The sequence below is a fragment of the Macaca mulatta genome, chromosome 3 (assembly GCF_049350105.2).
Source record: "Macaca mulatta isolate MMU2019108-1 chromosome 3, T2T-MMU8v2.0, whole genome shotgun sequence".
NCBI classification, from domain to species: Eukaryota; Metazoa; Chordata; class Mammalia; order Primates; family Cercopithecidae; genus Macaca; species Macaca mulatta.
Genome location: NC_133408.1, coordinates 77681561 through 77707828, shown reverse-complemented (window position 1 = coordinate 77707828; position 26268 = coordinate 77681561). Strand labels below are relative to the sequence as shown.

At 42.8% G+C, this 26268-nt stretch overlaps 3 long non-coding RNA genes across 3 annotated transcripts in view; 2 read left to right on the top strand and 1 right to left on the bottom strand.

Annotated features, from left to right (window-relative positions):
- The window catches only part of LOC114676917 (uncharacterized), a 28220-nt gene extending 17955 nt beyond the window's left edge, over positions 1 to 10265 (top strand). The window contains exons 3-4 of the long non-coding RNA XR_003728125.2: positions 9713 to 9983; positions 10069 to 10265. This is a non-coding gene — a long non-coding RNA (uncharacterized LOC114676917). The remainder of the gene's footprint in view (positions 1 to 9712; positions 9984 to 10068) is intronic.
- On the bottom strand, positions 1624 to 11295 carry LOC144339845 (uncharacterized). Its single transcript, XR_013415353.1, has 3 exons — positions 11184 to 11295; positions 7596 to 7671; positions 1624 to 1757 (listed from the first exon to the last, which is right to left on the bottom strand). It is a non-coding gene; the product is annotated as an uncharacterized LOC144339845 (long non-coding RNA).
- Positions 11296 to 12629: 1334 nt separating this feature from the next.
- Positions 12630 to 18285, top strand: LOC144339843 (uncharacterized). Its single transcript, XR_013415348.1, has 3 exons — positions 12630 to 12742; positions 13154 to 13271; positions 16173 to 18285. It is a non-coding gene; the product is annotated as an uncharacterized LOC144339843 (long non-coding RNA).
- Positions 18286 to 26268: the final 7983 nt, after the last annotated feature.

Genomic DNA, 26268 nt, shown 5'->3' with positions numbered 1-26268 from the left:
CAAACACCTTCCAGCCATTTTCCCCTGGGCCCGCCGCACACAATTCAAGCATGGCATGTCCCACATGGAGCTAGTCATCCTGGACTCCTTCTTTCTTCTTGCAGTCAGTGGTGCCACAACTACCACCTGCACACCTGAGCAGGAGGCAGAATAACCTGCCCCAGGCTACGCCGAGTAGAGCTGTTCCTCGAAGTGTTGTCCTCAGCCCAGCAGCATCCCCGCCTCTTGCAAACTTAGCAGAAATGTGAATTCCTGGGCCCTACCCAGACCTGCAAAATCAGATCCTCGGGGGACACTCCAGGGATCTGTGTCCTAACCAGTTCTGGCATGCTGACCTTTGAGAATAACTGGCGTAGAAAGACCAAAACCCAGAAGTCATCCCAGACATAGCTGGGCTGTTTAATGTCCATCTTCCCCATCTGACAGGGCTCTGGGGGCCCAGATTCAATCCCACTCTCCTTTTACACCAGCACTGACACCTGTCTGGCTTTAAGGAGGGGCTCAAATGCTTCAGACTGAACTGCTGTCATGATACTGGTTCAAAACGATTACCTTAGTGCCACAGATGTCCTGATGTGTGAAAAATCTGACCACTCCCTCAGGCCCGTGACTTTGTTGGGTTCTGTAGTTGCTTGTGAGAACAGGAGACAACAGTTGACACACATCTGTGACTTTCCAGGAGAGCATCTCCCCGCAGCATTGCTACCTCCTCAGTGCTCCAGGTAGATTTCCTGGTCCAGATTCCATTGATTAAGACTGCGTTTGATATTTACATAAACTACATTTTCACTCCTAGACAAATAGCAGGTGTGCTGTGCAATTTGTCCCAGTCCCTGAGGAAATGGGTTTGTGTGGCAGCAGCTATGGATGACAGCGATGACCTTGGTCCCTTGTTCTGGACCTCGGGAGAGTCCCTGGCAGCCTTCCCCACACTGAGCTCTGTGGAAATAGCACAAGGCATGGTTGCACCCGGAAAATGGCTTAATAGAAATAGGTATGCCTTCACCGTAATAGGGTATATGTGATATCTCAAAACATTTTCATTTCAAAGTTGAAATAATTCATTTAATGAGCAAACGTATTGCACTCTGCTATGATTTATACAATGAGACCACCGTAGCTAATTAGGCCATTGGTAGTCACCAGAGCCAAGGTACAGTTCAGAGGCCAGTGAATGACCGGTGAGATGGCCAAGATTTAAACAATCCCCCAATCTCTCTAATTCTTGCCTCAGAGCATCTATTTGGGAAATAGGGTGAAACTGACCTACTTTGCAGTGAGGATATCAGACAACACAATGTCATGAGATCACGTGAATAAGCAGTGGAAACCCAAAGAATAGAAGAAAATGGGCATTTCCTAAGGTACCACAAGGAAGAGCCTACAATGAGAGAGAGAGAGAGAGAATTGGTTGATGAAGTTCATTTGCTTCCTGCAACTTCTGAGATTTAGTCTACACGTTTCTTCCTTTACCCAAGGTAAATTTGAGTGAGCCTCTGTTTTTTGAAACTAAAAGAAACTGTTCTTTAAAACTACAGGCCGCTGGACTGCGCCAGGATCTGGTATTTAAGCTTAATTATCACCAGTACTTTTGGAGTAGCAAGTATTTTATTGTCATTTGTAATAAAGGCAACACCAGGGTTTGAAGGTGGTCATGGACCTAGGAGCCAGACTTCTCGGTTCAAATCATTCTTATTTCCAGCTGGTCAATCTCCAGCAAATCATCTAACTTCTCTGAACCAGTGTTCCCCCAGCGCCTGGAACGAAACAGTGCTCAGTAAACATTAGCTATTCAAAACTCTCACCCTTCCCTCTATCTTAGAGTATTCCCAGAATTATTCACAGCACTCCTGAAATCCAGTCCATTTTAACTTAATACTTTTTCAGTTACCTGGATTCAATGAGACGGTGTAACAGAATAGCAGGTTAGTTGTTTACCGCATGCAGAGTCTGGTATGAAGAAAGGGATTTATTCTGAAACTAGCTTAGGGGAAGAGGCACAAGCATCCTGCCTTTCAATGTGCCACTTCACTTTTGGAGCAGAAAGCGGCCACTTTTAAAAGGCAGGGGAGGAAGTGAACAAGGGCAGAGGGTTCCGCATGCCAGCCCCAGTGCCACCAGTGACTGCTGGCGCATTTGTGGGCAGGCTGTTATCCCTCAAGGCAACCTCCTGTAGGGTGAGAGCTCCCCAGTGGGGATATTTTGTTTTGTAAATCAACTGTTAACCCTCAGGAGTTCCACCTTGAAGCCCATAGTTAGATGAACTTGCCCCTTGCAGAGAGTCTGTTGATGGAAGTGGGGGAGCAGGGGTAAAAGGCTATATATTTGCATTTCGGAAAGGTTAGGAAGTGGGGAACCAGAAACAACAAAGGAAGAAAAATATAATTAAACAATCTCTTAGAAAACCAGGGGTGCTCAGTCACAATAGAATGCATGAAAGGGCTTTATAAACTTAATCACTTCCTAGATCAGTTGGTTTCAAAGTGAGATTTTTCCAACCAGCAGGATCAAGATTACTTGGAAACTCCTTGGAAAAGCAATTTCTCAGTGCGAGCCCCAGACCCAGACTGCTGAATCAGAAACTCAAGCAGGCCATTTACCTGGGGCAATAGTTGTAAGTAGATTTTTGATCCCTACCCTAAACTGTGGAATTTTCCCTACCTCCTTCACCCCTCCAGAGGCAAGGGAATCATAGCCAGTGTCCTGAGAAGATAACCCAAATGAAAATCCAGTCCCAAAGGGCCACCTTCCAGCAAGTTTACCAGACCCAGGTTGCCTGTCCATGCATCATGTAACATGCAGTAATGGGGACTCCAAGGCCTGGACCCTGCCCACATTCCAGGAAACTCCCAGCCTTGGCCGGGCACCTAGATGGCATCAGGTCCTGAGGCTACACCCTTAGGTGACCAGAGGCCACTTGTTCATCCTCCAGAATGAGAAAGGAAGCAGCAGCCTCCTGGAGCACAGGGTTCCCCTCCTGTCTTATGCTACAAAAAGAAATAGGCAGCCTTACATATCAACTGTAGCCTTGTAGTATTCACAAAGCCCGTGAAGTGAACTCAGCGTCCTGCACAGAGAAGCCACTGCTGTCTCTGAGCTCAGGAGCTGCAGGGAGCTTCTGCTCTGCTCCCTCCAGGTGTGGGAAGGCCCTGATCTGGCCACAGCCAAGGAATCTTCTCTTCCCCATGGTTAACACTACTTGTTCTCCACCCTCCCTAATCCACAGCAGTTTCAAACGAAAGTAACTCACACTTAAGAGTAAAACCAACAAAGAGTGCAGTTACTCTTATTAGCCAATTTGGGGAAACAGGGATGGGGTTGATTAAATCCTCATTTTATTCATGATTTTTATATCTGAAAGGCATAACATTGGTAGATGTTTCTGTTCCTTTAAAAAAATTGGAGCAAAACAGACGATGATGATGATGATGATTATTATTATTATTTGAGTCACAGTTTCACTCTGTCGCCCAGGCTGGAGTGCAATGGACTCACTGCAATCTCCACTTCCCGAATTCAAGCCATTCTCCTGGCCTCAGTCTCCAGAGTAGCTGGGATGACAGGTACCCGCCACCATGCCTGCCTACATTTTTTGTATTTTTAGTAGAGACGGGGTTTCACCATGTTGGCCAGGCTGGTCTTGAACTCCTGACCTCATGTGATCCACCTGCCTCGGCCTCCCAAAGTTCTGGGATTACAGTTGTGAGCCACCACGCCTGGCCCCCAGACTTTCTTAATAGCAATTAAGAAATATTAATATTAACAGCAATATTAATCCTGAGGGTTTATAATTCTCATTTTAAAACTGCCTATTGTCTCAAACTAAAAATAAAGTGAAAAATTCTTGCATATACAATCATAATGATAAATGAGAAATGCCCAGTTTCTATTTTCTTGGTTATTACAAAACATATTAATATGGTGTTTAGTTTTTAAAAGTGCCTGTTTATGTACTATGTCAACTGAATCCTATTGCATTCATTCTCAATCTTTATAACACTGTGAAAGGAAAATAAGTCTTGGGACCTCAAACTCACTCAGCAAAAGGGAAAAGTCAAGCTGGGAACTGGGTCATGCATACCTGCCTCCCATATTGGTTCCTGAATAAGATGACTACAAAGAGGAAAGGCTATATACCTCCTTCACATTTTGCCACAAGGAAATTCCCAATGGGCCCCAGGAGCTTTACCCTAAAGCGTATCTGTTAGAGTTCACCATGGCAACGTAAATTGATAGCTTATCTTCACAGGTGCAGGGACATAGGACAGAACTCAAAGACATCCCTCTGCCCACCTGAGACAAATGCATATCTGATTGTTTCCTCTGCCCTATTGTCTCCATTATCTTATGTAAAAATGCAGATTCACTGAGCCAGACAAAGGCATGAATGACTATTTTCCCTTACTGCCCTCTCACATGAACATTGTGTATTTCTCAATATCCCACCCTTTCCCATTTAAATATTGAAACTCTCCAAGTCATCTTTAGAGAAAGCCATAGACATGTCTTCCAGCACATCCTTAACTTTGACAAATAAACCTCCTAAAATGATTGAGACTTTCTGGGTCATTTTACTTGATTGACGGTACCTATGAGTCATGTGGGAAACTTGTTAAAATGAAAATTCGAATTCAGTAGATTTGAGGTAGGGCCTGAGATGGAGATGTCTTATTTTATTTATTTATTTATTTGAGACAGAGTTTCGCTCTTGTTGCCCAGGATGGAGTGCAATGGCGTGATCTTGGCTCACTGCAACCTCTGCCTCCCGGGTTCAAGCAACCCTCCCGGGTTCAAGCAATTCTCCTGCCTCAGCTACTCAAGTAGCTGGGATTACAGGCATGTGCCACCATGCCCACCTAATTTTTTTGTATTTTTAGTAGAGATGGGGTTTCTCCATGTTGGTCAGGCTGGTCTCGAACTCCCGACCTCAGGTGATCCGCCCACCTCGGCCTCCCAAAGTGTTGGGATTACAGGCGTGAGCCACCACACCCGGCCAATGGAAATGTTTTAAATGCTTCATGGACTATACGTTAAGTATGATATGGTTTGGCTGTGTCCCCACCAAAATTGCATCTTGAATTGTAGCTCCCGCAATTACTATACCGCACCGAGGGACCCAGCGGGAGGCAATTGAATCATAGGGGTGGGTCTTTCCCATGCTGTTCTTGTGATAGTGAATAAATCTCACAGGATCTGATGGTTTTATAAAGGGGAGTTCCCCTGCACAAGCCCTCTCTTGCCTGCTGCCATGTAAGACCTCCCTTGCTCTTCCACCATGATTATGACGCCTCCCCAGCCATGTGGAACTGTGAATCTCAGGTACGTCTTTATTAGCAGCATGAGAACAGACTAATACAGAGTAGCCATGTCAAAAATTATTTTTTATAGAAATTTTTAAAAATCCTGAAATTCATATGGAACCACAAAAAACCCCAAATACCAAGGCAATCATGAGCAAAAAGAACAAAGCTGAAGGTATCATACTACCTGATTTCAAGCTGTACTACAAAGCTATAGTAATTAACACAGCATGGTACTGGCTAAAAATAGATACATTGACCAGTGGAGCAGAATAGTAAGTCCAGAAATGAACTCGTGCATATATAGTCAATAGACTTTTGAAAAAGTTTCCGTGAAAATGTGCAATAGGAAAAGGAGAGCCTCTTTAATAAGTGGTGATGTTGTGAAAACTGGAGTTCCACGTGCGGAAGAATTCATTCATTCCATGAAAACTGGAATTCCACATGGAGAAGAATTCTCATTTTATTCATGATTTTTATATCTGAAAGTTATAACATCAGTAGAGGTTTCTGTTGCTTTAAAAAATTGGAGCAAAAGATACTTTTTTTTTTTTTTTTTTTGAGATATAGTCTCAAATTCTTCTTCTGCATGTGGAATTCCAGTTTTCACGGAATCTCACCCCATATACAAAGATCAACTCAGAATGGCCTAAAGACTTAAACATAAGACCAGAGACTAAAACTACTAGAAGACATAGGAGGAAAACTGCACAACATTTGTCTTTGAAATGAGTGTTTGGAGTTAACTCCCAAAGTATGGGCAACAAAATCTTAAATAAACGAATGGGTTTAGATCACACTAAAAAGCTTCTACACAGCAAAGGAAACCAATAACAGTGTACGGAGACAACATACTGATTGGGAGAAAATATTTGCAAGCCATACGTCTGATAAGGGGTTAACATCCAATATATATATATGGAACTCAAGCAACTTAAGAAAATTAAAAAAAAAAAATAGGCAAGGGACCTAAATAGACATTTCTCAAAAGAAGACATATGAATGGCCAACAGATAATGCAAAAATGCTCAACATGGCCAATCATTAGGGAAATGCATATTAAAACCACAATAAGATATAATCTCACACCTGTCACAATGTCAGAAAGGTGAAAGATAATAATAAATGTTGGCAAGGATGTGGAGGAAGGGACCCCACATACACTGTTGGGGGGAATGTAAATTAGTACAGCTGTTATGGGAAACAGTATGCAGGTCCCTCAAAGAACTCAACATAGAATTGCCATATGATTTGGCATTCTCACTTCTGAGTATTTACCTGAAAGATTTGAAGTCAGTTTGTGGAACAGATGTCTGCACCCCCATGTTTGCTACAGCACTGTTTGCAGTAGCCAAGTTATGGAACCAATCTTAGTGTCCATTAACAGATGAATAAATAAAATGTGGTACATATACACACAGTGGAATTCTATTTAGCCTTAAAAAAGAGGGAAATTCTGTCATTTGTGACAACATGGATGACATTGGAAAACATTGTGCTAAATGAAATAAGTCAGCCACAGAAAGACAAACACCACATGTTCTCACTTATATGTGGAATCTAAAACAACTGAACTTAAAGAAGCAGAGACTAGAATGGTGGTTACAGGGCCTGGGGGTGGGGAGAATGGGGAAAGATGATGATCAATGGGTTCAAAATCTCAGATAAAGAAGAAGAACATTATTTCTTCTTTTTTGAGTTCTATTGCAGAGCATGTTGAATATAGTTAATAATAGAGTTTTATACATTTCCAAATTACTGAAAGCAAATTTCAATGTTCTTAGAAGAGAGTATTAGTATTAGTATTTGAGGTGGTAGATATGTTAACTAGCTTTTTTTCAAATTTTTTAATTTTTATTTTATTTTATTTTATTTTTTTGAGACTGGGTCTTGCTCTGTCACCCAGGCTGGAGTGCAGTGGTACGATCTTGGCTCACTGCAATCTCTGTCTCCTGGGTTCAAGCGATTCTCCTGCCTCAGCCTCCCAAGTAGCTGGGATTACAGTTGCCTACCACCACACCTGCCTACTTTGCTTGTATTTTTAGTAGAGACGGGGTTTCACCATGTTGGCCAGGCTCGTCTCAAACTCCTGACCTCAGGTGATCTGCCTGGTTTGGCCTCTCAAAGTGCTGGGATTATAGGAGTGAGCCACCGCACCGGCCACTAGCTTCAATTAATTATTCCATGTTGTATTCATACATTATAACATCACTCTTTATCCCATAATTATATACAATTATAAATTGTCAATTTACAATTTTAAAAAAGAAAAAAGCTGAGGCTCAGATGAGTTACCTGACTTTCCCACAGTCTCTCCACATTCCGCAGGAAACCATGATTTCAGATGTTTCCTTAACTCCAAGTCCAGCGTCTGCACAGCATGGAGACATGTGACATGATGTGATACTACACGGCTTCACAGACAATCCAAACCTTACAGCACACAGACATTCTTTCTCCCTCTTGGCCTCTGTGCTGTTGTATATTTGCCCACCTATCATTCCTGATGCTCTTCATTCCTTTGTATAAATACAGATTTCCATCTTTACTGTGATTCTGCTGGTGATGAATGGTTTGGAAGCTTTTTAGTGCCTGACAAGGTTTTTATTTGCCTTTATTTCTGAAAAAAAAAATTATTAGACATGGAATTCTATGAAGATTTTTTTTTTTAAAAGATGTTGTTTCAATGTTTCTGGTTTGCATACTTCCAGCAAGAAGTCTGCTGTTGTTCCATGGATCTTGTCTAGGTTTTAAATTGTTTCATATGGAAGGGTAAATCTGGTTCCTGTTATTCTATCTTGGCCAGAAGCTGAAATCCTTTTCTCAATTTTGAGTCCTTATTAGTAGTGACTTTTATCATGACCCCAGGCCTCTGTCGGCACAATGATACTTTTAGCATTTGCATATTATGTTACTCGGGTACCCAGGAACTTTTGAGTCACTTGTATGCACTACATAGACCATAGGTAGCCAAGAAAAATGCCATGAGCTCAGCTGTCTATACACCTTCTGCTGTTGTCTTTGTGGTGGCTGCATTCCAGGTGTCTTCCAAAGATTTGCAGCCTCCTCTGGCATAATTCCCCACTAGTCCATTCACTCAAGCACACCAGTAGCACCAAAGGTGGAGAATTATATTTGGTGGAGGATTCAGTCTCCATCATACTGTCCTCCCAGCCATGATGCTGACATCTGGACTGAATTATGAAGCAGATAATTCACATCTTGAGTGTGTGAGGCTTAGAGAAGGCAATGGGTACCAGCACACTTAGAAATCATAGCGTTCATTGAAATAGAATATAATATTTTGTACTTACATTTTATTTGGGTGTGTCTATTGGCCTTAGGTTATACTTTAGAACATGCAAATAAAACTCTTTATTGGATTTATGGGGAGCTAGAGATGCCTGGAATTTCTGCTTATGGACCTTTATCCAATTCAGGGATTGGCACATCCCTTATACAATGACACCTCTACACTTTACACCCCTTAAACATCTCTTTCTCTACCCAATGCAGTAAACCATCTCAAATAATCTCTGTCTCAGACCTTGGCCAGAGGAGTAAAAAAAAAAAAAAAAAAATACTGAATTACAAATCAGGGGACAAAACCTGTTGCCCTTGGAAAAGAATATCGTCCCCAGGTGTGTACTGTTTGACTTACACTTTGCTTAACAAATGCCCACACAGTCTTTAGGCAGAGCTGTGTTCTTTAGTGATGGTCAACTTCCCCCTTATCCTTTACACATTGATCTACCTGAGTTCTGAAGACATCTGACCCTGACTAAGCAGAAGCCACTTGGTTGAGGGAAAGGGAATCTGTTTGCTCTGTACTTAGGCAGGAGAGGAGTTTCTCCAAGGGCTGGTGTTTTCATGTTGTCAGTTAGTAGTTTGGAGTTTATTGCCTACTCTCAGGCAATAGGTACAGTCCTTAAGCACTCCCTTTGATTGTAATACTCATCTTTCCAAGCTTACTCGCTCATTACTGTCCCACTCAGCCACTTTGGATTAGGACTTCCCCTGCCCTCCACCATGCTCCCAATTCTCTTTTAAGCATCTCTCCTCATTCGGTCTTACATATGTTTTGCATTCTTATTTGATCTTTCACAGGTGAGAGAAATGAAGTCTCATACCTGATGTGTTTCTGTTTGTTCTCATGATTGCTCCTATGGTAGTTACTTCATGGATTTTGATGCTGTTATTGTGTGTACATATTTATCACAGTTAGATCTTAGTGCATGTTGTATCCTTTATCATTGAAACATGACCTTCTTGGTCTCATTTAATATTTCTTTGCAGCTTTTCTGTATGTTTGAAAACTCTTGTTATAAAAGTAATTGTTGAAACTAGTTGAAGATTATTTAGATATTCATTGTTCTATTTGGATATTCATTGTTCTTTCAATTTCTCCATAGGCTTGATGATTTTCTAATTGAAAAGCTGGAATGTGGGAGGATAACAATATGGAAGCTACTCAGAGTACACGTTCAACAAATGTGAATCCTTGTGGTTTTGGGAATATGTGGAAAGTGCATAACTTTAGGCTCAAAAGACCTGCGTTCAAATCCTGGGTCTACTACTCACATAGGTGCCTTCATTCCCTGAGCCTCAGTTCTTTGCCTGAAAATAGAAGCAGGCAAACCCAGAGGGGTTGTTGCAGTCCTTAAAGCAACATATGTGAAATTGGTAGGTATATAATAAGTGCTCAGCAAAAGTCACGTTTGAATCTTATCAGGGGCAATGCTATAACAAACATGCAATCATTTTTTAGGCTCAAAAGACCCAAATTCCAGTCCCAGCTCTTATCACCTGCTGTCACCTCAGACAAACCATCTGACCTCTCGAATCTGGTTCTTCATCTTCAAAATGATATGCCTTGGAGAATGGTTATGAGGATTCGATGTAATAAAGTGCATGAAGTGGCTGCATGAGAGTAGGTATTTAATAAATAAAAGTCATTACTGTTGGCAAGATGTCACTGTATGTATTTATCAGACAATATAGCACTTACTAGGTGCCACGCACTGTTCTATGTACTTTTAAAATATTAACTAAATTAATTATCAATTAATGCATAGTCCTACAATGATCCCAGTTTTACTCATGAGGAAACAAGCACAAAGAGACAGTAACTTTGCCCAAAGTCACGCAGCTGGTAAGTGGGAGAGACTGGATCCACATTAGGCAGTCTGGCTCTAGAATCTTTGCTTTTATTTGCTACTGTCCCTCAACATCAACATTAGAAAAGAAACATCCTCATATCTCTCATATCTGGGGAATATCTTGCCATGTTCAATGATTGATTAGTTGGTTGAGATCATTTTGATATAATCTAAGTGTGTGTTTTAGATTTTCCAGAAAATTTCATCAGTAACCCTAGCTTCTCTAGCAATTTCAGCAAAACAAACAGATAAATAAAATCAAATAAACCCGGCTCCAAAAATGAAACACAGAAACAAACAAAACAACAAAGCCTTCTGATGGACAAAAATGTGGATGTAGGACAGCTGAAAAATATTCTTCCTAAAATTATCATTAGATGGAAAATCTCGGGTGGTAAGGTGCAGAGGTACTGGCTATTAAAGCCTATCTTTATCTGCAGATTCATCTGCCAGCACATTAGAATGGGCCTCTTCGAAGTAGAGGAAGACACAGTGGGTGGGCCATGAGGAGAGTCAGGCCAAGGAATCTTCTCTGTGAATTAGCTCCTTTGGGATTCAGTAACCTGGTAAGGTCCAAAAAATCATGTGGAAAGCAGGCACCCCTATGCGTGTGCTCCCTGAAGGAGAAGGAAAGAGACAACATACTGCCAGCTGTGTTGTTATGTGCACGCTGACAAACTGTGGTACGTGCTCCACGTGGAGAGTGTGGAGGAGAGGGGATTACCTGGAACATCATCGTAGGGAAAGGTCCTTTCTGGATGCAGAAGCTGAGTCATCTGGGGAAAGAACCATCATCTCACTTCCAGCCAGATGAGAACAACACTCTTTGGTTGCTCACAGGGCACACCGTAGCTTTAGACAGTGACAAACTATTTGAGCAGCCAACACCAAAAAAGTATTTTGAGCTTACGGAAAGTTAGTATGAGATCATGCACTGCTAAAATATAAAAGGGGAGCTCAGATAATGCCTGCAGTGACAGGCACACAAATGGCCGGTGTCATATATCGCCTTTATTTGTAGACAGGCTTTTCCTTCAGCGTGATCAGGCTGGTGTCTGATGTTAGCACGTGGGCTCAGCTTTAGAAAACGCTGGACTGGGGAGGAGATTCATTGGTCATAACTATTGAAAAGAAGACAAAAAGATTCAGAGTCTGTAATTTTCCCACCCACATTAAGTTATTTGAATAAAAGTCTGCCGTCGTAACCAGACTGAATTCTCTAAAAATAACGTTCGTCTGAGAATATTTCCACAGGTTTGACCACTGGTTCCCTAAGAAAAAGAGCAGAGAATACAGTCCAGTACCAGAAAGTTTAGGATTTAGTTGAAATTTATTGCAGGAGATTTATCGACTCATGAGATAAATATTGACCAAGTCAAAGTCAAGGTTATTACTTATCTTCAAGAATAATAAATCTTGGTATTCTCAGTGACACAAAGTCAATATGTACATTGCTACATAAATTCCAAATGAAGAGTTTCATTGAAACATCTGTAAATCTCTCCATCATGACCACGAGAGTACCTTTTTAAAATTTGCTATTAAAGGGAAATGGATACCAAGACCTGATGGGAACATCTACTGTTCACGCCTGTGAAACTAACCAGGTGGCCTTAATTTTCATTGTGATGGAATCCCTGATTAGTTCATTAAAACATAGTCCAATGATTGTTGGTTGGTCTTTATTGTCAGTGATTCCAAGTAAAAGAGTCAAAATTTTCTCATCCCAAGTAAGAGGCAGAATGAGCCCATGTATTCTTGACAACCACTATATTTCAGGATAAAATATAGTTACTTTTAAAATATGTGCAATAGATGAATTCTAGCAAGGTTGAAGGAGAACATGAAAGAGAAAGAAAATGGGAGTCTTGGCATGTGTAAGAGATCTGCTTCTAGGACTTGGTCCTCCACCTTTTCTCTTCAGCCCATCCAGAAACACTCAGCAGGCCTTTACTAGAGTATGCATGAGTGGGCAAGTATGCATGAGGGTAACTAGTGACTAACTAGACTATGTACTCAACCCTCTGTAAAAATCGGTGGAGATGTAAAACAATGGAAAACCATGGCATCTGCCCCAAAGAAACTCTTCTCCAGGAAGCTTTGTGTATGTCAGGGCCAGTATTTGCAATTTCCTGCCTTAATCTGGGTTCTATAATTTTTGGTCCTCAAGAATGTAGGTGGATGCATCCGTGTGTGACCGCATCGTGCCTGGCAGCCTTTACAGAATTTCAGCTGTGCCATGGGAGCTCAGCTCCTGACAAGGGTCGCTGCCACTTCTGACCTGTGAGTTGACCCTGACCATCACCCCCTTCACAGCCTCTTTGATTCCATTCTCAGCACAACAGCCACAACACCTGTTATGGTTTAAGATCATGCCATTCTGTAAAGCCCTCTGGTGGCTTCCCATCTGTGTTTCTCAAGGCTCCCATGACGAGGTGCCACAAACTGAGAAGCTTAAAAAAATAGAACTTTATCCTCTCACGGTTTCAGAGACTCAAGATATCAGAAGGACCATGCTCCCTCCAAAGGCTCCCGGGGAGAATCTACCCTGCCCTTCCATCCACTGTGCTCCTTGGCCTGTAGCTGCATCATTCAATCTCTGTCTCTGTCTCTGTCTCTGTCAATGAATGTCATCATTCATTTTCCCTGTGTGTACCTTTTGTGTCCCCCTTCTTCTTTTTTCTTTTGAGACAGAGTCTCGCTCTATCACCCAAATTGGGGTGCCATGGCATGATCTCGGCTCACTGCAACCTCCACCTCCCGGGTTCAAGCAATTCTCCTGCCTCAGCCTCCCGAGCAGCTGGGACTACAGGTATGCACCACCACACCTGGCTAATTTTTGTATTTTTAGTAGAGATGGGGGGTTTCACCATATTGGCCAGGCTGGTCTCAAACTCCTGACCTCATGATCCACTTGCCTCGGCCTCCCAGTCCTCCCTCTTCTTATAAGGACACCCATCATTGGATTTAAGGCCCCTCTGTTTCCAGTATGACTTCATTTTATCTTGATTACATTCACAAAGAGCCTATCTTCAAATAAGGTCACATTCACAGGCACCAGAGATTAGGGCTTGAACCTATCTTTGGGGGACACAGTTTAACCTACAACACCGTCTTACCCAGAATGAAACCTGACCTCTTTGTTCTTGCCTCCAAGGCCCACTCCTGTGTCTTCTCCCTCCCTTTCCAACACCCTCTCAGGCACCCTCCCCATTGATACTGCTCCATGTGTACTTCCTGTTTCTTGAGTAGGCCTTACTCTTTCTCCCCTTGAGCCTTTCTCTTGCCTTCTCCCTCTGTCTATAATGATCCTACCCTGGTCTCCAAACAGCTGACATCTTCTTCTTCAGGGCTCTGCCCAGAGAGCCTTCCTGGGCCACTCAGCCTAAGTGCACCTGACATCTCATCTTTGTCCTATCACATGCTTGCTTGCTTCATGGACTCACTTCTGCCTGAAATGATGTTTTAAAATGTGTTTTCTTATTTATTCCCTCTCTCCTCCACTAGAATGTAAGTTTCAGAAGAGCAGGGACGTTGCCTGTCTCAGCCTTGCTTTAGGAGCAGCTGCTAGAACAGAGCAGACCCTTACCTAATATTTGTTGAATGAATGAGCCATCAGTTTCCTCTACCATGGCCTTGAGGAGGGGACATCCCGAATCCAGGAAACCTCTACTATCAAGACACTGGTCTCCAATTCGTGGGGACGTTTTTCTTGCTTTTCCAAGCTTTCTTTCATGCCTCTTACACACCTTGGCCTTGGGATACCACATGGAATATAAGTTCAGTCCTGGAGCGTTAAGAATTTGAGGTCTTAAGGAAGTTTTGGCAATCCATGTGCATTTATTTTGGCATTAAATTTGTGTTTTAACTATTGGAGGGAAAATATATTGAGACTTATTTAGTTGCTTTTCACTTATTTAAAAGCGTTTAAGATTTACTTCACTTTACAATTCTATGAGTTTATTGCCTTTCTGGAGTTTTTATTCTCCCAGTCATATTCCAGAATGACCCAGGATCTAGAAAAATTCAAACTGAGTGACTGTCCTGAACCTCATGTCTTGGGATGAGTCCTATTTACGTTTGGTGGGCGGGCTTTGCAGAGCTGTCTGGGTTTGAAGGATGCCTCACCACTTGCGGCCCCTGAAGATCAAACCAGTCCGTGCTCACTGTAGAGTAACCCTCAGCACAGAAGGGTACCATGCAAACGCCCCACCTTCTCACCCACGCCTCCTTCCCTGCCCGCCCCGTAATGAGAGCACCTACGCCCCAGGGCTCATCCAGACAACAGTTTCTTTGCATCCTTATGGATGAGTGTTTTTCAATCTCTCCAGGTCACAGTTTTTTTCTCTATACCAGGGCTCAACTAACATTTTCTGCAAGGGGCTAGATAGTAAATATTTCAGGCTTTGCAAGTCATATGGTCACACTGTTTCCGGTGTGAAAGCAGTCGTAGACAATATGTAAATAAATGGGCAAGGCTGTGTTTATAAAACTTAAATTATGAACGCTGAAGTTTGAATTCGGTCTAATTTTCACACGTCACACAAGAGTCTTCATAGATGTATTTTTCAACCATTTCGTCACATAACAACTGTTCTTAGCTCATGGGCCCTATGAAATCACGCGGTGGACATGTTTGGGCTGAGACCCCTACTCTACGGGAGCATAAAAAACACACAATATTGTGAGAATTCAGGAGCACGAGCTTTAACATCACAAGGCGTATCACGTGAGAGTCATTCAGTGGCTGGTATTCACTGATCTCTATCAGAGCAGAAAACAGGTGCTTTTCGTGAGTAAAAGCAGGAGGCTGAGGGCTCACTGCACTTTTCTTGTGGGTGATTTGGGGTCTGTGACCGACACCTAAGGCAGCAAGCCATTTCTCCTCAATCCCTGAGTTACCCTGGTGAGGGAATCAAGTTTGCACTGCTTTTCATAATTTCCCCCACTAAATTTTATTTCCCTTTTGTTAATTCTTTCTCTCTCAACTCTCTTTTCTAAGCTGCCTGCATTTCTTTTCTGGAAATTGCCAGTATTGTGGGTCCTGGGTATTAGGAATTAGGAACACTTGCAATTTGAAAGCCTGCCTCTTAGAAAGGTATATGCAAAGGGAATGAGTGGAGGGGAACCGCCTGTGAGCTCTGCAGACCAGAACAGGTTTTTCTCCTAAGGTAAGGGTGTTCAGGAGGAAAAACAATATGCAGATATTAACTCTTCCTTGTAAGTTTGTTATGTAGAGTTACAGATTGCAGATGACAGGCTTTAGAACCAAACTGCTTAGGCGTTAATCGCACACTCAGAACCACGTGACTATAGATAATCACTAAACCGCTCAGATTTGGTAGCCTCATCCATAAAATTAGCATGGTAATCATAATAGTAGATACCTCAATGTTATTGTTAAGATTTTTAAAAGTTAATATATGCATAGCCCTTAAATCAGTGCCCAGTATGAAATCGGTAATCACTGTTAATTTCTCAAATAAACTTTTTATTTGGAATAATTTTAGATCTAGAGAAAAGCTGTAAAGATAATACAAGGAGTTTCCCTATACTCTCCACCCAGTTTCCTGTGATTGTTAACATCTTACATAACCGCAGCATGTTTGTCACAACTATGCAATTAACACTGGCACAATACTACTAACTAAACTCCAGATGTTTTTTGGGTGTTTCACCAATTTTTTTCACTCATGCCTTTTTTCTGTTCCAGGATTCCATCCGGGATCCCACAGCGCATTTAGACTGTCTCCTTAATCTCCTCCCGTCTATGACCGTTTCTGGGACTTTGTTTTTTTTTCAAGACCATCACCCATTGGAGGAGTGCTGATAAGGCATTCTGGATGATGTGCACCACTTTGAGTTTGGCTGATATTTTCTGTGGTTGATTGGGGTTACATTTTGGGGGTGAGTGCCATGGGGTGAAGTGCCCTTCTCATTGCCTCGCCTCAGGGGCACATGACCTCACCGTGACTCATCTCTGGTGATGTTAACCTTGAGCCCTTGGTTGTGGTGGCGTCCGCCAGATTACTCCATCGTGAAGTTGCTATTTTTCACTTTCCATACCCTTCTAGAGGAAGTGAGTCACCAGGTCCAGTCCACACTCACTAGGAGAGCAATGAAGCCCCACCTCCTGGAGAAGTGGCTGGCTGCATCAATGCTCCCCTGTATTACTTGTGGTGCTTCTGTGAGAAAGATTTGTCCCTTCTTCCCTATGTATTTGCTTATTCACACATTTACTTATATTGGCACGGACTCGTGGATTGTTCCAGCTTTGGCCATTGGGTGCTGTTTCAGGATGACTCCTACGTCCTTTTGATGTGTTCCTGTTTTTTAAAGCATGTCCTCTGATGCTACAGGATGCTTCAGGCTGATCTGGAATTTCCCTTAATTAAGTTATTAATTCAGCCATAGGATTGTATAAGGATGCATAACACTGGGGACTTTTATTGTTTGGTCTGCCCAGGATCCCCCTTCCCTGGAAGAACTCACCTCTCCATTCCTTGTGGTCCTAGGATGTCCATCAGCACACCATCCCCAGTTGGCCACAGGAGGAGGGACTGATGCGAAGGGTATGTGTTTCCACAGGGCCAGGAGGGCCTCCCTTGAGGTAGCTATGTGTATGTTGGGAAGGAGAGTTTCACTTTCCCTGTACTGCTAAACTGGGAGGCTACTGGTGGCCATCTTCCCCACTTCATGGGAGAACTTGTCTTCAGAAGAAGCCAATACAACAGGAGGCAGAGCTGACCTTAAGAGAGAGCCTGACTGTATGACTGCACCTCCCATCCAGTTCTGCCTGACACTCTTCAATATTCCACCTACATGGGCCAAGACACTCTAATTGCTTTTAAGCTCATCACGCATATGTCTACATGAAGTGCCTAGCTTAAGGACCACATCCTTCTGCCAGTCCAGCCCTTCATAGAATTTACACCCCACCTACTTCAATGGACACCAAAATATAATTCTCACACTTGACCTGGACACACCCATTATGCTGATTGAAACAAATCAAACTTAAAGCACTTCAGAAGACTACTTTTTAGAATCTAGTAATCACCCTTGATTTATGCTTTATGCAAAATGATACAGATTTTTAATGAATTTTTGCACAAATCTAAGTATCAATACAGATGCTCCTCAACTTACAATGGAGTTACTTCCCAATAAACGCATCATAAGTTGAAAATATAGTGAGTTGAAAATGCATTTAATATACCTAACCTACATCATAGCTGAGTCTCAAACATGCTCAGAACACTTACATTACCCTACACCTGGGCAAAATAATCTAATCCAAAGCCTATTACAAAAAGTGGAGAATATCTTACGTGATTTATTGAGTACTGTACTGAAAGTGAAATTAAGAATGGCTGTATAAGTACTCAAAGTACAGTTTCTACTAAATGTGTGTTGCTTTTGCACCATTATAAAGTTGAAAAACCTTAAGTTGAACCATCGTAAGTTGGGAATCATCTGTATATCACTTTAATAAGGTTAAAACAATATTACAACCTAATGATCATAAAGATATAGTGGAACAGGTACATACTACAAGTAATAGAGTAAAAGGTTATGCAAATCAACATCCATAAAATTGTGGGATTTTTGATCCAATAATCCCACTTGTGGATATAACCTAAGGAATTTTAAGAAGTTTTTGAAAAGACAGAGTCATAAGTTTTTTGCAGTCTGATTATTTAATAGAGAAATACGGGAAACAATCTATGTGTTCCACAATGGTATCTTTTTTTTTTTTTAAGTGAAACCTTAACTCTTTGAAATGTTATATGATTTTTAAAAATTATAAACTTGAAGAAACTCAAGCAAGATAATGATGTTTATTATGGAGGTTGCATTAGTCGGGACAGGTTAAGTTATTATGCCTTACAAGAACAAGAGCCCCCAGGAGTGTGTGGACAGAGGAAAGGGATGTGAGGACATAGTGAGAAGGCAGCTATCTCACTATGTCAGGAAGAGAGCCCTCACCAGAAATGACCGCCCCTGCACCTTGTTGATCTTGGACTTCCAGCCTCCAGAACTGTGAGGAAATAAATTTCTGTTGTTTAAGGCACACACAGTCTGTGGTATTCTATTCTGGAAGCCTGAGCTGACTAATACAAGGGCAGAGAGGTACAAGCCTAGCATACCCCTGGAAGTGAAAAATACTGGAAATAATTGATGAACAGCAGTGATGTCTACTAAAGAGGATGAAATAAAAACAACAAAGAAACAGAATAACAGACTACATCCTTGGTGATTTAACAGCTGTGTGATATACTTTCATTTCTCTCTGGCCTTTAATACTATGTCATGTAAAAGTTTTATTGAGATACAATTCACATACTGTAAAATTCACCCTTATTGAGTGTACAATGCAGTAATTTTTTAGTGTATTCACAAAGTTATGCAACCCTAACCACTGTCTAGGTCCACAACATTTTTATCACTCCAAAAAGAAACGCCATTAACAGTCACTCCTCACTTGCCTCTCCTCCCAGCCCATGGAACTAGTTGTCTACTTTCAGGCTCCATGGGTCTGCCTCTTCTGGACATGTCACGTAAATGAAACCATACAACCTGTCAGCTCTGTCTCATCAAATTATGGAGTCTTCTGGCACGTGGGTTCCTCCCTCTGCACTGTTACCTGGAAGCTCTTTCAAGACAGGGGCAATGTTAAGGATCACATGGTTTGCTTCCTGCCTCATGGTGATCACTGTCCTGCATCAGGTGGTGTCTAGTATCTTGAAAGCTGATGGTGTTTTTAACTAGTTTTATTGTTGTTGTTATTTTCATCAAGAGGATAAATGTGATACCTGTTACTCTATGTTGGCCCAAAGTGGAATCCTACATTGCATTTACACATTTTACATATTGTGGTCTCACGTAAGACTCTGAATAGTGTGTTCTTCAGGTCAGCTACAAAGTTTGAACCTTTTTTTTTTTTTTTTTTTTTTTTTTTGAGATGGAGTTTCACTCTTGTTGCCTAGGCTGGAGTGCAATGGCGTGATCTTGGCTCACTGCAAACTCTGCCTCCCATGTTCAAGTGATTCTCCTGCCTCAGCCTTCTGAGTAGCAAGGATTACAGGCATGTGCCACCTCCCCTGGCTCATTTTGTATTTTTAGTGGAGACAGGGTTTTACCATGTTGGTCAGGCTGGTCTCAAACTTCTGACCTCAGATGATCTGCCTTCCTCGGCTTCCCTAAGTGTTGGGATTACAGGCGTGAGCCACTGCACCCGGCCCAAAGTTTGAACACTTCTGATGTAGAGCTGTGATCATGGGAAAGAAATGGAGGAGGAAATAAGAGACTTGGATTTTATTTTTATCTTTTTTTTTTTTTTGAGATGGAATCTCACTCTGTCACCTAGGCTGGAGTGCAGTGGCACGATCTTGGCTCACTGCAACCTCTCCCTCCCGGGTTCAAGCAATTCTCTGCCTCAGGCTCTCAAGTAGCTGGGATTACAGGTGCCTGGCACCACGCCTGGCTAATTTTTGTAGTTTTAGTAGATACGGGGTTTCACCATCTTGATCAGGATGGTCTTGAACTCCTGACCTCGTGATTCACCCACCTCAGCCTCCCAAAGTGCTGAGCGAGACCTAAATTTTATTGTATACAGGCCATACACAAAACTTGGGTGCAACTTATCATACTCCAATTCATCATCCAAACTTTCTCTTTCAGAAACTCTTCCTATATGAGGTCTTCCTACAAATGTCTATACTGCCCTCAAATTAATCATTCCACCTTTGTATCATTTCATCCAATTTCAATATTTTGTGCATATTTGTTATTGCTTGTATTGTAATTATTTTTGGCCTCATTTTTCTCTTATTTGACTGCAAGCTCCATGAGGCTAGCAGAATGTGTTATATGTGTTTGGTCTGCAGACTTACCATGATGCCTGGCTCACGGTAATTGTTCTATAAATATTTTTTGCACTAAATTGTATACATATCTTTTATTTCACAAACTACATCCATTATGTTAGCAAGCTAGTTTTCCTTCTCTTTTAGTAGGAAGAGGGGAAAAAACTAAAAAATATCAAATGTTTTGCCTAAGATGAATGATCAGGAAATTGGAGAGGAGGATGGAAACCCAGCCAGGGCTCTAGGTCTTTCACATCATTTGCTTCTCATGAGCAGTACTGTCCAGCAGAAACTTCTGTGAAGGTACAAATCTTCTATATCTGTGCTGTCCAGTATGGTAGCCACTAGTCACATGTGGCTACCGAGCACTAGATCAGTGTGACTGGGGACTTCCATACTTAATTTAAACTAATTTAAACCTGAACCTAAATAGTCACATGCAACCATTGGCTACCATATTGGACAGCCCAGCTCCATACTGTTGAAGACACAGCCCTTCTCTTTTCAACGCCTGAATTGCACATGCTCAACAGATCAGAAGTTCTGAACCTGAGGGTGTTTTTTGTTGATTTCTGAACAAAGAAATTCAACAAATGTCCAACCAATAGTTTTGCCAAACAAAAAGAAAACTGTCTAAAATTAAAAAACCAAGACGAAATTTAGGAAAAGTAGATTAAAAGATCAACAATAAAAATGATTGAATAAATAAGTATTCTTAAAAACAGCCATGAATTTCAAGCCTTGCCAAAGAGTAGTTTGACCTTGAGGTTCTCTGTTCCTAAGTGACTTCCATGGTAAGTGTGGGTATGATACAAACACACACACACACACACACACACACACACACACAATGAAATTGGAGAGGAAGAGGAGGATTGGAACCCAGCCAAGGCTCTAGAGCCCTAGTCTCATCATTGACTTCTCATGAGCAGTAGTGTACAGCAGAACCTTCTGTGATGATGAAAATGCTCTTTATCTGTGCTGTCCAATATGGTAGCCGCTAGTCACATTGGCTAATGAGCACTGTATAAATACAGATATAGGTATAGACATATGTATTCTTCAAATCTCTTCAATTGAATTGCCTCATCCTCCACTTAAGGGGCCATCCATGTTAAAGGTAAGTCATGGCCTCAGCAATGATGGCCAAGCCATTGTGACCTCCTTCAATTTTGAGGAGATCTCTTTTGCCCCACCCAGCTTGTCTGTCTCCTCTTTTTGAAGGGCAGTGTGATAGTTTCCCGGGCCTGCCATAACAAGCCATGTGGCTCAAACAAGAGAAATGTATTGTCTTGCAGTTCTGGAGGTGAGAAGTCCAAAATCCAGGTGTCGGGTTGGCAGGGTTGGTTCCTTCTACAGGTGCTGAGGGAGGTCTGTTTACATGGTGTGGGGAAAGGAAAGGATAGGAGGGGGTTGCCATCAGTGTTGAGGTTGTCTGTGAAGCCCACACTTTTTCCCATTGTGGGGATGGGCTCTGCACACATGACATTCACCTATCTTCTGTCCAACATGGATTCCTGGGAGAAATTCTGGAATACATTTGCACTGGAAATTCAGAAATAGGGTGGAGAGAATCTGGTCAGTCTGAAAGGAGGACCGTGAACTTGAGGTTTCAGGGATGGTTGTATTTAACCAAAGAGAGTGTGGAGAGACTGTGGGGAGCAAAAGCCAGCCTGAACTGCATTACCTGCTCCCCGTTTCTGAATTTCACTTCCATTTGATGTCTGCACGTATGTCCTTTGTTTGGGTTTGTGGAGATCACCCAATATCCTGCCCCAAATTCCATTTTTCTTGCCCAAAGTCATGTCGGGTGGAATAGTCTTTTGCAACTGCAAGTCTTGGCTGAAACTCAGAGGGAGACAGAGCATGGAGCACGGGAATTTGGGGGTGGAGTATCCTGGCCAGTGAGCACCTGCTCAGAGCAGAGATTAAGTTTGAGAGGACTGCTCCTTTCCTCTCCACAACCCCAAGCAAGCAGTAGGTGCCTTCCCAAAGAACAGGTATTGCTCTGTGGTTTCCAGACCAGCTCCAGTGAGTAAGATGAAGCTTTGTTTATCATCACTTCCCCACCCAAACCACACTCAAATAAGCAGTAAAAACCTCTAGACCTTAGTCATCAGTTGAGGTAAATTATAAACTTCTAAGAGTGTGGCTTCTCAGAGATACCACATTTTCCTCATATAATGAGCCTGCAGTTTGTGGCAAAGAATGACTTAAGAACAAGTGAACTCACTGTCTAAAAGGAGAATTTTTATCACTATCAATTGCTCTGTGACTGACAGGGCTGTTATTTCTTTTGGTAGGAGAAAGGGCTAAAGTACAGAGAAAAAACCTAGAAATAAACATGGCCTGCATAATGGCAAGGTTTTGTGTTGCCAAAGTCAAAAGAGCACGTTCCTGGGTAAGAATCCTCACCCATCTTGCCCCGCTCACAGTGATTCTGTAGCATCCAAGTCAGTTACAACAGCAGCCATGGCTGTGTTGGGCTGGGATGCAACAGCAGTTGAAATACCATCCTTCTGATAAAGGACCTCAGAGTGGAAGAAGAAGACACTGGTAAATAGAGCATGAGGATTCCCCATGAGAAGTCCTACAGATGGAGGAAGTCACGAATCACTTCGTGGACATGAGGACCAATGGATTCTGCCTGCATGGGTGACAGAAGGCTTCCCAGAGGAGTGGACATTTGAGGCAGATGTTGCAGGATGCATAGGAATTGCCATGCACAGGATGGGGAAAATGCTGTAGTCAGAGACTGCGTGGAGGTTGGAGAGGGCATGGTGGGCCCAGTTAGTCACTGGCAATGTGGCCTGGCTGGAAGGTGGGGTGTGAGAGGGGGCTGGTGGGAGGGAAAGCCGGAGGACAGGATGGGACTGGGTCACAGTGTGTTCTGGCTGGCATGGTGGGACCACAAAGGCGTCACCACATTTCTAAGTAGTAGTTGATATTCCAGATCTCAGATTTAGAAACTCATTCTGGCAGAAATGTTAAAGATGCATTTGGAGGGTTCTGGCTGCCGGGAGATCCAGTAGCGGGTTGCTGCAGGAACCCAGGCGAAGTATCCCAACATGGCTTTGAGAGGTGGTCTGTACTTCCGTCTGGTTTTGTAGAGCAAGGAGGAAGTTCAACAAGTTTCCATTTTTAAGTGTTTGCCCTGCTGTTAATTTTGTATTGTTACTAGTAAAATTCTTAGAGGCAGCAGCAGAAGGCACACTGCAGATGGCAGAGATAGTTTTTCACAGCTTTTATGGTGGATAACAATATATGTGACATTTTCCTCATTAATGTGAGCTTTGCTGTATGATTAAACATGCTAGGCATCTGTGATCTAAAATTACAAATGTGAAGAGCAACAGCTCAACTGTTTCAGTCAATAAATATACAGGAGACAGTCAACATGAAACAACTCCCCACTATGCTCTCTTCCAGGAGGAGCTGCACTGATGGTGACAGCATTTTTGGCAATGGCTTGGCCTTCATCCTAAGGAAAGCAAGGGAACCGAAGTCCCAGACTGCTAATTACACCCTGAGATTCCAACAGAAGAGAGAGTGGTTTCCATTAGGAAATCTCAATGCTGAGGGCCGACAGAACTGGAGAGGGAATGGAGGCTTTACTGAGGCAATTAGGGAATTACCGAAGGGAGGCATGGAGGAGAATTTCACTCGACCAGACACAATAGAGAAGTGTGTAAGGTCAGTGGACACATCCAGTGACCAGCAGGCAGGATGCTCATCTTTTCGCTGAGGCAAGCCTCCCCATTGCATGTGAGTGTGTGAGTGTGTGCATGCACTTGTGTGTGTTCTGTGCTCCCAGCTAAAGTAGAAGAAGATTCTTGAGTGATAGCCCTCTTCCCACAGACTGATCACAGAAGGTGAGAAGCTTTCCCTTTTCTTAACTATTCTGATCTGTTGGCAGAGGCTGCCTTGAGTCACCATTGAGAACAATTTTCATGCCTGAATCAGCTTAATGGCTGGGAATGCCAGGTTGCTCAGTGACGTCTGGCATGGGTACAGAATGAGGAGTGGATCAGGGCTTCCATTCTGACCATATGGACACAGTCAGAAATAGGGAAGTGCAGATTCCAATAGAGTGAAGAGGATTCAAATCAATAATGATAGAGAGTGGAAGAAGAAGTCCAGATGAAGAGATTCTGCTAAAGCCATGGAGTAAAAGTGAGGCTTTTTCTCATGCCGGTTGCATCTCCACATTCTGGAAGAGACATGGCATGGTGTGTGTAACGTCCAGTGATGAGGGACTGAGAGAACAACCTGGAGTTGCAGTGGTGGAGAGGAGAGGAATGTGCCATGGTGATTGAGAGGAGAAAACCAGGGCTGATAGGATTAAACAGTAGGATCAAGGCCACGGGAACAAAATTGGAGCAAAGATATTCACAACTCCATTCACTCACAAGTACAACCCTATAGCTGAGTCATGTTGATATGAGATTTTATCTCTTTTGGGGCATTAGAGCCAGGCTGCTGCTCACAAATCCAAACTCCCCAGCATTGGCATCAAGGTGCCTGGGTTTGTTTGCTCTAGTCGCCATAACAAAGCACCACAGATGGGGGACTTCAACCAGAGAAAGGCATTGTCCTGCAGTCCTGGAGGCTGGAAATCCAAGATTATAGTACAGACAGGATTGGTTTCTCCTGAGGCCTCTCTCCTTGGCTTGCCTTGTCTCTGTGTCCTTTTATGGTCTTCCCTCTGAGTGTGTCTGTGTCCTCACTTCTCTATGAGGACACCAGTCAGATTGGATTAAGGCCCACCCTAATGGCCTCATGTTACCATAATTACAATCACATTCTGAGGTCTTGGGGATTAGGACTCCAACATATGAATTTTGGGAGACACAATTTAGCCTTTAACAGTGACCTCAAGACCCTGTGGGTGAACTGATGCCCCACCTCCCAGTGCTTATTCAGGATGCTCAAGCTGTCATGATCCATGGTCATTCTTCCTTGTGCGGGAGATCAGAGTCTAGAACTGAGATCTCTGATAACGTCTCTCCATTGCTGGAAGAGTTCATCGGGCTGTGACTGGCCCTCCAGATCTCCAGGAATCAGCCAGCAGGTGACACATGTTGTCCTGACCTTCAGTGAATGCTGCCTGAAGGATGGGGGATAGGAACAATAAAAGTCTCCCTTCCTCCCTCCACATACACTCAAAAATTGAGCATCTCAAAGAGAGGGGCTGGGCTATCCTAGATGGGGTGGGAGTTTAAGGCATCACAGCCATGTTCCTCCAACCTGACCTCGCTCTCTCCCACCTCACCCCAAATAATCCAGCAAGAGGTGAATCTAGCTGCTTCTCCTTGAATTTGCTCATGCCTCCTAAGTAAGGGAAGAATGACAATGACATGCTGCCATGCTTTCGGGCACATTTTTAATGGGTTCAAGTTTCCACTTATCAGCGGCTCCATCTTTATCCTGTGGTCAGCTCCCTGAGATAGGGTTTGGCTTAGCCTGTAACCACATGGGTCATCTTGAGTCTATCAGCTTGTGAGGTCTAAGCTGAAAACATATGTGAAGTCCCATTGACTTTCAAGGGAGGCTGGACTTTTACGATCAAGTTGATCATTTGCTATGCCTTGTTTCAGATCAGTGAGACCCCAAGAGGACAAGAGGGTCAAGGGGTAGAAATTGCACACCAAAATCCACCCTGAATCATCAACCCGTTCTGTGGTGACTATTTTATAGGTTTTTGTGAAGATTAAATCAGATGGCCTATGTCAGGTGCCTGGAATGTGCTGAAGCTGGCACAAGGTACATGTTCAAGTTCCCTCCATCCCATCTAAGGACATGTACCGGTGATGCACCATAGACCCTGGTCACAGCTTTGTTTAGGGACAAGTCTGCCCAGCACCTGGAGGTTCAAGCTCAGAGAAAGAGAAGGGAGTTGGCCTAGGAATTCCAGCAGTGACCGACCTCCTGGTGGGTGGG